General features: G+C 30.8%; 1 protein-coding gene across 1 annotated transcript in view; it reads right to left on the bottom strand.

Moving 5' to 3' along the window:
• The window catches only part of LOC114330789 (uncharacterized), a 214,083-nt gene extending 204,612 nt beyond the window's left edge, over positions 1 to 9,471 (bottom strand). The window contains exon 1 of the mRNA XM_028280196.2: positions 9,208 to 9,471. The gene's annotated coding sequence lies outside the window, so the exon portion shown is untranslated. The remainder of the gene's footprint in view (positions 1 to 9,207) is intronic.
• Positions 9,472 to 14,513: the final 5,042 nt, after the last annotated feature.

Raw genomic sequence — 14,513 nt, 5'->3', positions numbered from 1 at the left:
ATTCAATATTCCTATTTTTAAGTATTAAAAAACTAGGGTATTAAATTCCTGCTCAGTGGAACGAGCTCAAAATTTTTAGTTTGCGGAATATGAGAGCTCATAAATAGCTCATAAATCAGGGCTATTTGTTTTTTAATTTTTGCAAGTGGGGGGGGCCAGCTCAACACGGGTAAAATAATGTGTATTTTCAGCAAAACGATCGCTGACTGTGTTAAGAAATAAGACAAACAAAAAATAGAGGTAAATATATTTGAAATTAGTTTAAGACGAAAAATTTTTTTGTCATTACTTTTTAAACATTATTAGAAACATGAATTATAATTGCCAGATATTTCTGTGGTTGCTAAATGTGCGCCAGACGCTATTTATTATAAATAATAATAGAAAAATTTAAATCATTTTAGTATGTCTGTAATTTTAATATTATATTATTAACACATAAATAAATGCAAAATTAATTTGCCAGACATTAATTCGGTTGCATTCACCAGCCAGATGGATTTAAAATAATAAAAATAATGTGTATTTTCAGCAAAACGATCGCTGACTGTGTTAAGAAATAAGACAAACAAAAGATAGAGGTAAATATATTTGAAATTAGTTTAAGACGAAAAATTTTTTTGTCATTACTTTTTAAACATTATTAGAAACATGAATTATAATTGCCAGATATTTCTGTGGTTGCTAAATGTGCGCCAGACGCTATTTATTATAAATAATAATAGAAAAATTTAAATCATTTTAGTATGTCTGTAATTTTAGTATTATATTATTAACACATAAATAAATGCAAAATTAATTTGCCAGACATTAATTCGGTTGCATTCACCAGCCAGATGGATTTAAAATCATAAAAAAAATAATGTGTATTTTCAGCAAAACGATCGCTGTTTGGGTTAAGAAATAAGACAAACAAAAAATACAGGTAAATATATTTGAAATTAGTTTAAGACGAAAATTTTTTTGCCATTACTTTTTAAACATTATCAGAAACATGAATTACAATTGCCAGACATTTCTGTGGTTGCTAAATATGCGCCAGACGCTATTTATTATAAATAATAATAGAAACATTTAGATCATTTTAGTATGTCTGTAATTTTAATATTATATTATTAACACATAAATAAATGCAAAATTAATTTGCCAGACATTAATTCGGTTGCATTCACCAGTCAGATGGATTTAAAATTATAAAAATAATGTGTATTTTCAGCAAAACGATCGCTGGTTGGGTTAAGAAATAAGACAAACAAAAGATACAGGTTAATAAATTTGAAATAAGTTTAAGACGAAAATTTTTTTTGCTATTACTTTTTAAACATTATCAGAAACATGAATTACAATTGAAAGACATTTCTGTGGTTGCTAAATGTGCGCCAGACGCTATTTATTATAAATAATAATAGAAAAATTTAAATCATTTTGGTATGTCTGTAATATTAATATTATATTATTAACACATAAATAAATGCAAAATTAATTTGCCAGACATTAACTCGGTTGCAGTCACCAGCCAGATGGATTTAAAATCGTTTAAAATGATATATATTTTCAGCAAAACGTACGCTGGCTATGTTAAGAAATAAGACAAACAAAATATATAGGTAAATATATTTGAAATTAGTTTAAGACGAAAATTTTTTTTGTCATTACTTTTTAAACATTATTAGAAACATGAATTATAATTGCCAGACATTTCTGTGGTTGCTAAATGCGCTCCAGACGCTATTTATTATAAATAATAATAGAAAAGTTTACATCATTTTAGTATGTCTGTAATTTTAATATTATATTATTAACACATAAATAAATGCAAAATTAATTTGCCAGACATTAACTCGGTTGCAGTCATCAGCCAGATCAAATTAAAGTTGTAGGGTATTCCAGTAATATATTAGTTATTACAGAAAGATAGCGGTAGAGTAGACTGGCGGAAAGAGACAGGAATAAATCTACCTACGGTATTTAAAGAAATTTTTATTTATCTCAACCTAGCTAATAATGACAGAATTAAATATGTAAAATGTTAATAAATAAAAATTATTGTCGAAATTTTCAATAACATAATAAAAAATAATATTTTTTATTCTGGGAATCATTTTTTTCATTTAAATTGTTTAAATTAATGTTTTCAAATTAAATAATCATAGAAAAAAAAAGGATAAAATGAAATTGAAGTCGTATCAAAATGTATACTTGTATTTATGAATATGATATAATATATTATATAACTTGTGTCACTCACACTTGACAGCGAAGAACTTGATGTATGGCGAAGATTTGACAAAACTGAATTAATGTCAGATATGTTACGATACTTAGCCATTAAGGCTGCAAAAGAATTGTAACATTTTTTATGGTATCCATCAGTGGTATTCACTTGGTTCGGTAACTGTACGTACATTATTATATTTTAAATTGTATTTAATACGCGCACTTAAAACGTCTTTACACTTCAACAGTTTTTCATCCACAAAAGTTATTACATTCTCGTTTTTTCCTTGCAAAACACACATTGTATTTTATTTGCCATTATATTGTATCACAATTACTTTTCACTAAATAGAAACTCGACAAGAATCGTTAACAAACTGTGAATTTATTGTGACTGACCCATCTATAACATGTGCGGACAACATTCACCCCCGAAATTGTCGTATCTTTTGTTTGTCTAGTTTCTTAACCCAACCAGCGATCGTTTTGCTGAAATTATACATTATTTTTATGATTTTAAATCCATCTGGCTGGTGAATGCAACCGAATTAATGCCTGGCAAATTAATTTTGCATTGATTTATGTGTAAATAATATAATATTAAAATTTCAGACATACTAAAATGATTTAAATTTTTCAATTATTATTTATAAAAAATAGCGTCTGGCGCATATTTAGCAATCACAGAAATGCCTGGCAATTATAATTCATATTTCTAATAATGTTTAAAAAGTAATGGCAAATAGCTATTTGTATAACAAGGGAGGAAAGTGCTACTTTTCCTCCCGAGAATGAAGTTTACTGCCCGACGCGTAGCGGAGGGCAGTAATCATTCAAGGGAGGAAAAGGCACTTTACTCCCATGTTATACATATGGTTTTTCCACCTTCCTCAAATAACAAGTCATTTTTTCAATTTTACTTAATTTATTTATGTAACTAACCAACAAAATTTATTAGAACTAAAACTAACAAGTAGGTACAATATAACTGTCAACTGTCAAATATAAGTCAAATTATTAATGTAAACATTGTTAAATCAGAATAACAATTTACTGTTTTTTACCATTCTGCAAAATAGAGAGTGTTTTTAAATAAACGTTAAAATGTATAGATACTTATGTAATAGAAAATAGATATTGTACAGGGCGTCAATAAGTTATATTTCATGAATGAAATACCATGACGTCATTTTTACTTTTCCTCCCTAGGGAGGAAAAATATTTTCCTCCCTAGGGAGGAAAAGTACATCTTTGCTCCCTACAATTAGGTCCGGAAAAGTATACTTTCGGTAGAGGTAGGTGGAAAAAAATTTTTCGTCTTAAAATAATTTTAAATTCGATATATTTACCTGTACAGGTGCGCTGCGAAGTAATAAACGCAACCTGTCTCAGTAGCCAGCTGGCCGGTAAAGTGTTCAAGGAAGCATAGGGAATAATATATTAAAAAACCAAGTGTCTTAAAATCACTGTTTTCCCGACGTTGCTAGCTCTTGGTCCATAAAGGTTCGTACCAACGACGTGTTGAAGCGGTTTACCAATTTAAACGTCGGCAAAGAGAGAGAAAATATACAGGGTGTCCCGAAAAGATTGGTTATAAATTATACCACACATTCTGGGGTCAAAAATAGTTCGATTGAACCTAACTTACCTTAGTACAAAGATGCTCATAAAAAAAGTTACAGCCCTTTGAAGTTACAAAATGAAAATCGATTTTTTTCAATATATCGAAAACTATTAGAGATTTTTTATTGATAATAGACATGTATCATACTTATGGAAGGAACAACTTAAAACAAAATTATAGTGAAATTTGTCCACACCATAAAATTTTTATGGGGGATTTGTTCCCTTAAACCCCCCAAACTTTTGTGTACGTTCCAATTAATTCATTATTGTGGTACCATTAGTTAAACACGTTTTTAAAACTTTTTTGGCTCTTAGTATTTTTTCGATAAGCCAGTTTTTATCGATATACGGCTTCTTTTTTAATATATTTACATAAAAAATTTATGGGGGTTTTGTTCCTTTAAACCCCCCAAATGTTTGTGTACGTTCCAATTAAACTATTATTATGGTACCATTAGTTAAACACAGTGTTTTTAAAACTTTTTTGCCTTTTAGTCTTTTTTTGATAAGTCATCTTTTATCGAGATGTGGCTTCTTTTTCAAAAAATGTAAATTATAAATAAGTTTTCAGATTATTAACAGGTCTCTATAATCGAACTTAACTATATACAAATATGTGGTGGATTCGACATATTATATTCAAAATATCTCGATAAACACTGTCTTATAGAAAAAGTACTAAGAGGCAAAAAAGTTTTAAAAACATTTTGTTTAATGGTGCCACAATAATAGTTTAATTGGAACGTACACAAAAGTTTGGGGGGTTTAAGGGAACAAAACCTCCATAAAATTTTTATGGGGTGCATAAATTTTACTTTAATTTTTTTAAAAGATGTTACTGCCATAAGAATGCCACATGTCCATTTTCAATAAAAAATCTAAGGGTTTTCGATATATGAAAAAAATTCGATTTTCATTTTTTAAATTCAAAGAGCTATAACTTTTTTTGTGTGCACTATTGTATATAGGTAAGTGAGGTTCAATCAACCTATTTTTGACCCCAGAATCTATGGTATAATTTATGACCAATCTTTTCGGGACACCCTGTATAATAATGAAATGGAAAGAAAGCAAATTTTGCACCCCACAGTACTGTAAAATTAATAAATACTTACTTACTTTTATGATAAAATCAGTGGGATCATCATGTCCCCAAGAATATCAAAGTAAACGGGGTAAAATTTTTAATAGATTGGTTAATTCATACAATGATAAAAATGTTAACACAACATAGACCACTACATAATAAAATTACCATGACACTTATCAGCTCACTAGCTTAGTGGAAAGGGGGACGCTTTAGCACCTGTATGTTAAATTTCTTTGAATTGTGTCATTTTACTGATTACAAACAATTCCATCCCAAAAAGATCCACCTCCTTCAGGACAATAAAAATAGTGTACAGAGGCAATAAAAATTAGGGTTTGGTGTTAGCTTAAGGACCATAAATTACAAATTTTGAGAGAAATTTGGCGATTTCACCTTGGGTTGAATCACGTCAGTTTTTAAGTGGCGTTTAGACGCCGCGATAAATCGCAATTTATTGTAACGATAAATTGCTGTGATTTATTGATTCTTTTAAGGCAGCTTTTAGACACAGCGAAAAATCGCAGCAATTTATCGATATCAATCGAGTTGCTTCAATTTATCGTTGTGTGCAAACGGTACATCGCAGCGATTTCTCGGAATTGGATTGAAGTTGGAATCGGATTGCATCAGTTTATTATAACTATCTAGTTGTCTCAGTTTATAATCAATCGCAACAATTTATCGCAGCGTTTAAACAGCTTTAAAAGAATCAATAAATCGCAGTAATTTATGGTCACAATAAATTGTTGCGATTTATCGCGGTGTCTAAACGCCACTTAAAGCTGTTTAGACGCTGGGATAAATTGTTTCGATTGATCATAAACTGAAACAACTCGATCGTTACAATAAATTGATGCAATCTGATACCAACTCCAATCCAATTCCGATAAATCGCTACGATGTACCGTTTACACACAACGATAAATTGAAGCAACTCAATTGATATCGATAAATTGCTGCGATTTATCGCTGTGTCTAAACGCTGTCTTTTATCTTTTTCTGTTACATTTTAATATTTCACACGGACGACTGCCGTGCCAAAGTTCCGTGGGATTTCTTTTTAAAAGTTTTTTGTGGACCAGGTGAGCGGTATGCATTGGGCAAGATATACACCAGGGAGCATCTGTAAAAATATTAGTACATTTGGACGTTGAGAGGTGACTCAAATTTTTTGCAGAAATTGCTTGAAAATATCTCAAATAATAATATTTGAGTTATCCTCCCTCTCAAAAAGGTCCGGAACATTGTTTAAATAATCAAAATGTCAAAAAATGAAGGAAAAATTCGATTTTTTTCTTCGTTTTTTTATTATAACTTTAAAAGTATTCATTTCCGAGAAAAGTTGTACTGACATAAAATTTGCTTAATTAAATTTTCTACAATATAGAATTGGTTAAAAATTTAAAAAATAGTCACCCTTGTTGCAAAATAGCAATATTTGCGAAAAAACCATACAAAAAACAAGTATTCGCATTTTACGTTTTTCAACCATTTATGCTACACTTAGGACCTTCATATTTCACCCAGAAAAACTTTATAATACAGTAAAACAGTACTGTAAATTTCATTAAGATCGGTTCAATAGATTTTGCAAAATTAATTTTGCAATCCAGTTTTCGCAAAAAAAATTCATTTTTTCAAAATGTTACAGGACTGAAAATAAAGCAGATAGCAAGTTGAAATTTTTTTTGCATATAGAAGTGTATTGTACCTTTCATTTGAAATTTGCAAAATTAAAATCGATTAACTACCACGGCGTCAGGAATTTTTTTAAATAAACATTAATTATTGGTACTACGCGCAGGACAGCGGATAGTTTGCTCTGATTGCGCATTCTAATTACCTTTGATAATGATTGATACATTTTAATTTTTATTACATTTCGATATAAATAAATAAATTTGTTTATTGCAAAATAAAAACACATACTCTATCTTTTGAAATACCACTTTTTTTAGCAAAAACTTTCTTTGTTATTTTAACTTAGAGAATAAAAGTTTATTATTTTTAAACATATGCAATTGTTTAAAAAATATTTCACAAAACAATAATAAAATTAGTTTGATTTTTGTGGAATTAAAATATTAAATACAACAAAATATAGAGTAAGAAAATAATATATTAGATAAAGATTGGAAGAAATTTTAGTGGAAATCAACTTGTGTGAATCGAACACCGCTGTCCTGCGCGTAGCACCAAAAATTAATGTTTATTTAAAAAATTTTCTGACGCCGTGGTAATTAATCGATTTTAATTTTGCAAATTGCAAATGAAAGGTACAGTACACTTCTATAAGCAAAAAAAATTCAACTTGCTATCTGCTTTATTTTCAGTCCTGCAACATTTAAAAAAATGAATTTTTTTGCGAAAGCTGGATTGCAAAATTTATTTTGCAAAATCTATTAAACCGATCTTAATGAAATTTACAGTGTTGTTTTACTATATCATAGAGTTTTTCTGGGTAAAATATGAAGGTCCTAAGTGTAGCGTAAATAGTTGAAAAACGTAAAATGCGAATACTTGTTTTTGTATGGTTTTTCGCAATTATTGCTATTTTGCAACAAGGGTGACTATTTTTTAAATTTTTAACCAATTCTGTATTGTAGGAAATTTAATTACGCAACTTTTATGTCAGTACAACTTTTCTAAGAAATGGATAGTTTTAAAGTTATAATCAAAAAACTAATAAAAAAATCGAATTTTTCCTCCATATTTTGACATTTTGATTATTTAAACAATGTTCCGGACCATTTTGAGTGGGAGGATAACTCAAATATTATTATTTGAGTTATTTTCAAGCAATTTCTGCAAAAAAATTTGAGTCACCTCTCAGCGTCTATCTCAAAACAGATGCGCCCTGGACTAATAAGAGAGATGAGATTTTTTAATGAGGGCTCTGTGATATTTTGGGGTGGAATTTCCTTGACAGCAAGATCTGATTTGCTGTCTTTACCTGGAAGATTTTTAAATAGCGGGAGGTACATAACAGAGATTTTCTCTCTTTGAACACTTTGTTCCTTTCGCACCTTATTTATGGACCTTTCGCACCTTATAATGCATGATAAGGCAAGGCCTCTCCACGGAACCGTGTTATTACTCAATATTTAAATGAAGTAAATATTCGAATATCGGATTGGGCCGCTCACAGTCCCGACATGAATCCTATTGATCACTTATGAGAACTCGCGAGATTAGTTTACGTTATGTTTCTTTCTATTTTTAAAGTTTTGTTAACTGTTGTTATTTTTTATTGTTAATTTAGTATTGTTTCAGTTAAAAAACATGTTAAAGAATAAAACCGTCTATTTTCTTTGTTTTTCGAGATATCAGGGATATTCAAAAACCAAAATGTTCACAAAACATAAGACTATAACACAATGTTGATGTACATCTACCCTTGCACCTTGTCATCCCTACAGGGTGTCTCAAACTTAACATAAGAAAAACATTTCTTTTCTTTCACCCGGTATAAGCTCAAAAGCTCAAAAAAGGAGTTTGAGTAATCATCCGTCTAACAGTGTAAATACCAAAGAAAAATCTAAAATAATAAAAACACATTAGCGGAATCCGTTAATCCGTTCAGGATGAAAATGTGCATAATTTTTGGTGGTTCAAAACTTTTTCGGTTATAAGTTTACATAGGAAAAATTCTGAATTTAAAAATAAAAATATAACAATGTATTGTTTTTACTGTATAAAATGTTGTTATTTGCTACGAAAAATGGTTGAAATTGTCCAAAATTCGTTACCTTGGTTGGGGTTGTTCGAAATAACCGTTTGAAGACGTTAGTTTCTGTTACTACTAAAGTAAATATTCAGTCATTCCTCAACGGATTAGCATATTTTTATAATACCGCAAGAAATATGTGTCTTGACAAGTCGATATAAACGACCTGAACAACTGGACTAATAAAACGCATATAAAAATCTACCAACTGCTAGAAGTACAAACGTCTTTATACTAATTTGTAATTAATAGCATCATTTATGAGGAAGAAGTGGTGAATGCGAAGGCATTAAAAAGATTTCCTAGATTAATATTACATTACCCAAATACCAACAAAAACGTGAGTTCGTGAGAAACGCCTGAGGAATGTGTATTTATTTACATTTTAATTTAAAGGTAGTACAAAAATACCCACCACTTTTCTATCAAACTTACAAGCATTATTTATGTACACAAAATAACAACAATATTATAGATAAAATTATATATTTAATCTTATACACTTGTAGTAAAGTTACATGATAATAATAGAGTTGCTTTTGCTTACCTGGTTGGTTAAATTAAATCTAACTAAGGAAACGTTATGAACACAGTTGTTTATCATGTTTATAAATAAAAAACTTCTGCTTCTAATTCACAAAACTATAACTACCTGTTTTTAAATAACTTCACTTCGTCTATGTATATGTACGTGTATTATTTTTGTATAGTAAACTACAAACTACGACCGTATGTTTCATACATAAGTAATTAACGAGAGCTGAGAGCAAACCAACTTAGCCTGATGAAAGCGGAGAGAAACAGGTAGTTTAGAAACAGGGCCGGACTCGGAAGATTTCACTAACAGAATTTAGTTTCACAAAAAAATGAAGATTTATATTTTTACACACATCTGAAAAGTCTACAATCTACATAGGGATATTTTTATAACATAATAAAATTAATAAAAATAAATTCACGTGATCATTTAATTTCAATTGAATTTATGCAGTGGCTTATCCTGTCGATTTTTGTGAGTAAAGTTGGATTTATAGTTTGACGTGGCGTCGACGTAGACGTAACGTAGACGCACTAGAAAAGTTCAACACCGAGTTTTGTGTACTCTTGTTTATAAATGAACGCAAGCGCCTGACGGAACGTAAGAGAAACGTAACGTAACGGAAGAGTTTACCAACTTTCATCTTTTACAGTGCGTTTCTTATGTCTGGCCAATCAAAATCAAGAATTTTGTTCTGTCACCCAAAGCCCAAAGTGGACACGCCCTCATCCATTTTGTAAGGTTGAGGTGTTTATTAAAATATTCGAATTTTGTTAATTATTTGTTACAATTAAGTTATTAATTTAATAAAAATATATCATGGTGTAATTTCAATATTTCAGATAAATATGAGTTGTTTTTTAGTCTAATTCTGGGTTATACACACATATACGATAGGTAAATCCAATATAAACATCATTAAACATTTTAAAGACTAGGAATGAAACAAAATAGGTAGTTGGAAATACCACGGCACTAAGGAGCATACCTTCGTGTATTTCCTAATCCATGTAACACCAAAACGGATACCTATATATTATAATAAATAATAGTATAAATAAATAAACACAAAGTTTGTTTACGGTTCGTATAATGTATAATTATGCATAGTATAATGCATAGGCTATGTTGTTGAATTAAGTCATTCTTTCTACTCATGCGCAAAAATTCCGCTACGTCGAATTATAAATTGGCATATTATTTTCTTACGTTTCCAGTCCGTTTCTTCCGTCTCCGTTGCGTCTACGTCTACGTTACGTCAAACTATAAAGTTGGATTAAAACATAACGGCAAAAGTGATAACGAATATTTCGCCTGGTGAGAACAATAGTGACGAAACTTCAAAATAAACATTTAAAGATAATCTTATTTGAAGTTTTGATGAGACTGCTAAACAGTATAACTGACTAATAGGTAATAATTTTGCAGAATTTTTATAAGAATATGCTTCTCGTCATTTAAACCAATTAGTAAAAGTAATTTTATTTGAAGAAAAGATAGACATTGTTATTATTTTTGATTTTTTTTTCTGCGTTAGGCCATTATTGCATTATCGAGGATGTTTAATTTGATGTTTCGCCACTATACTTTACTACTACTATACTACAACAGTTTAGTTTCTGTTTTAAATAATTGAAAAATTTACTTTTAAAAATAAATTAAACGCATCAAATAAAATATTTTATTGTACACACCAAACAGTTATTCGCAAAATAAAACTAAAGTACTTACAATAGAAAAAAAAGAATGTGTGTGTACTATGTACGCACGTAAGAAGATATTCTTCTATTATATAATAGGTAATTTAAACGAAGTAAATATACTTAAAAGGTTATTTGTATTTTATTTAAAAATCAAACTAACTTTCTTATCTACCACTTTCAAAAAATTTTTATTAAAACAACCAAAAATAAAAAAAATATTAATCGCCCGGGAATTGAACCCGCAACCTTCCAATCTCTGTGCTAACGCATTTCTAACTAAGTACTCCATCGAGGCACTAGAGATAGACATGTAAGTTTCGGATATAATTACACAACACGGCGACATATAGTGTAAAAATGTTATGCTTACATAATATTTTATTAATCCAAAAACACAAGAATTATAATAAATAATACATTTCCTAAAACCACTAATATATTCTTTTAATGACTTATTTGCACGGTTACAGATACATACATACCTATCTTGAAAGATTAGCAATGAACTACATACTGTCAGTGTGCGCAGGAGCGCGGTAAATGTACAATTTTACCCTCAATCGATTCGCCGCTAAAGAAGAATATCTTCAATAACAAAATAAGATCTTAAGTAATAATTACCTATTAACATTATGTCTGTTAACAAGAAAACGATAAACATGATACAAGATAAAAAGTAGGCAAAAGAACTATGAATAGTAGATAAAATTAAATTCATCATTTCACTCACGTATGTTTCGTATTTCAAACTACTAAAGAAATGATTGTGGCATTGTGGGTAAAAGGCATTGATTTATTTTGTAAGACTTCTTTTTAGAAATGAATATTGGTTCTCGATAGTGTGGAATTAAACAATACTGATCCAAAGTGGATAGTCGCTTTCTTGATTTGCTATTTCTAAGTACGTAATAACGATTGAAACTGAGTTTCTCTATAAGAAGTTTTATAAAAAAAACACAAAAGTAAAAACGACCACACAGGCAAAAGTGCTCATTCGCCACTATTGCACATTGCACCACTATCTTTAATAAGATGTCTAATATTTCAAATACATGCACGCACGGCGTATACAGATTCGCCAGTGTTGATATAAAGTTTGGTGTACTTTCGTCGTAAATGCATCAAAATATTTGACAAATTCACAATACCATATTTAAAGGCTTGTAGGCGCCCTCTAGTAATAAGGAAATTAAATAATTGTTAGCCGATACTGCACACAAAAGAGGGCATATTTAGATGTCGGTTGATGGACTTAACTCAAAAACGTTGATTTTCGTGTTTCGCCACTATTGTTCTCATTAGGCGATTTGACAAAACTGTTTATAGGAGAGGAACAAACTAGAGGTTTTACACTGCAGTAAATATTCTAATAGTTTCGATTTTGTTCATGCTATAAAGTTCTTGTTTACTTAGTGCATTGAAAATATTGTTTTTTATCATGGAACGACGTCATTTAGGAACTTTGGATGAGATAAATAGGGATGCGTAGGCTTTCTTCAATGTGGCATGCGGCAAACTAATGTATTTGAGCGCATGAGAGTCTCCCAAAGTGTTACAAGTCAATTGTGGCGGCATTTTTGTGACACTGGAAGTCCAGTATAATCTAGGAGGTGAGCGAACTACAACTGCAGCTAAAGACCGATTTTTAGTATTAACCGCTAGAAGACAACCAACAATTACAGCACCTGAATTGGTAGCGACACCAGGTAACCATAGGCTGTGTGTCATACTGTAGGAAGTCGTCTTCATGAAGCCAATCTCCACAATCGAAGGCCATTAACTGTCAATCATAATTTCATGTCCTATGTATTTATATATTTCCCTGAGAAATTCGGAAAGAAGAAAGATAGACGCCACTGAAATGTTCTGTTGGAGACGAATGCTACGAATTCCTTGGACCGACCATAGGACAAACAATTCAATTTTAAGAGAGCTAAAAGTTAGCCAACGACTCTCCAGTAAAGTCCATCTCCAACCATTAAAATACTTTGAACATGTTATGAGAGTAAACACAGAAAACATGGAAAGACTCATTATACAAGGAAAGATGGAAGGCCGAAGATCACGAGGAAGATCCCCAACAAGATGGATCGATCAAATTACGGGAATATGCAAAAGACCTATACATGAGTTAAAAGAAATGACCAGAGACAGAGATCTTTGGAGACGGACAATACACGACATCACGTCGACCACTATAATACACTCCCTCCGGGGGGTCAGGATTGAAGAGAGATATTTATATGTTACTGCTTGTACTAAACTGTTTTAACACATTTTACGTTTTTAAATAATTATTTTCTGTCAAGAAATAGTCGATTTTGTATCTTGTGTTTTCATCGGGGCTTTCCCAATGTCCATTTTCTGTGTTTTTTATTTTTAAAGAAGCTGTTATTTAGAAGTGGGCAGGATTTTCCTTGATGGCACAGGATATTTGATCGTAGAATATTTGAACTCTTCGGCTGGATGTCCTGTAGTAGGGACTTGAATGATCTTTAGGATATATCTTATTTTGATCTTTAAGTAGATCACCCTTGTTGAGATTTGGTTTATTGACACAATTCTGTTGGCAATTCTTTTGTTAATAAGGAAACCGATGCCTTGAACTATCGATTCCTCGTCTCCTTTGTAGAACCATAAAGGACCTGATGGGAATGTGATAAGACTCTCTCCCTTTTTTTTTTAACTTTCACTGATATCCACAATATCCCAATTCACTTTTGAGAGTTCTTCCTCCTTTTTTCTTCGAATCCTTCCTCGGTAGAGAGTGACCCAGTATTATATGTGGCGATGTTGAGGTTTATCTTAATCTTTTGGACGCATTTTGAATAAGGTTGGTTTACAGTGGTCGAGTTTTTAAACTTGACACACCGTGCTTGCCTTGTATGTTGGTGAGTATTCAGATTTATTCCACGAGCTAATGAGCTTAGTATTCCTTAATCTATGAAACAGAGCTGCATTGGTATATTGTGTTACCTCGCTTTTTCTATTATCCATCTGGTGTTCAATATCTGTCCACGCGTTCCTTCTCCTTGTAGGAACCGTCATTGTTCTTCGGCTATCTCTGTAAGTAGACAGTTCTTTAGCCGTTCATTATTTTGCTTACAATGATTGATTTTGCTTAGGGAATAAGGACAATGGTTCTGTATTTACTGCATACGCTTTTGAAGCCAATTTCAATAGGGTTTTTCTCTATAGATACCTAGAGGAACTAGCGGACTAGGTCCGAAGATTCTAGAGGACTTTTTCTTTAAGTGACAGAACATTCACAAGAATATTAGAAGAAAAAAACCTGTTGACTCCAAATTCAATAGGATTCTTCCTTAGAGTAAGGAGAATGGATGGACCAAGTTTTAAGCTGCAGGACATTTCCTTAAAAAAAAAGAAAGGGACGTTAATATAAAAATAACAAAAAGACCCGTTGATCTCACATTCAAAAGAGTTTCTATTTCAACAAGAAGAATCTATGTACCAAATTTTAAAAAACCCAGAGCTTTTCCTTAAAAAAAAAGTAAAGCATAATAATATAAGAAGAAAAAGAGGATCTATTGTCCTCAAATTCAGTTAGGTCCTTCCTACTGAAACAAAATTCAATAGATTCTTGCTTCACCA

The sequence above is a fragment of the Diabrotica virgifera genome, chromosome 10 (assembly GCF_917563875.1).
Source record: "Diabrotica virgifera virgifera chromosome 10, PGI_DIABVI_V3a".
NCBI classification, from domain to species: domain Eukaryota; kingdom Metazoa; phylum Arthropoda; class Insecta; order Coleoptera; family Chrysomelidae; genus Diabrotica; species Diabrotica virgifera.
The sequence above is the reverse complement of the archived record's forward strand: the minus strand, read 5'-3'. Positions and strand labels throughout refer to the sequence as shown.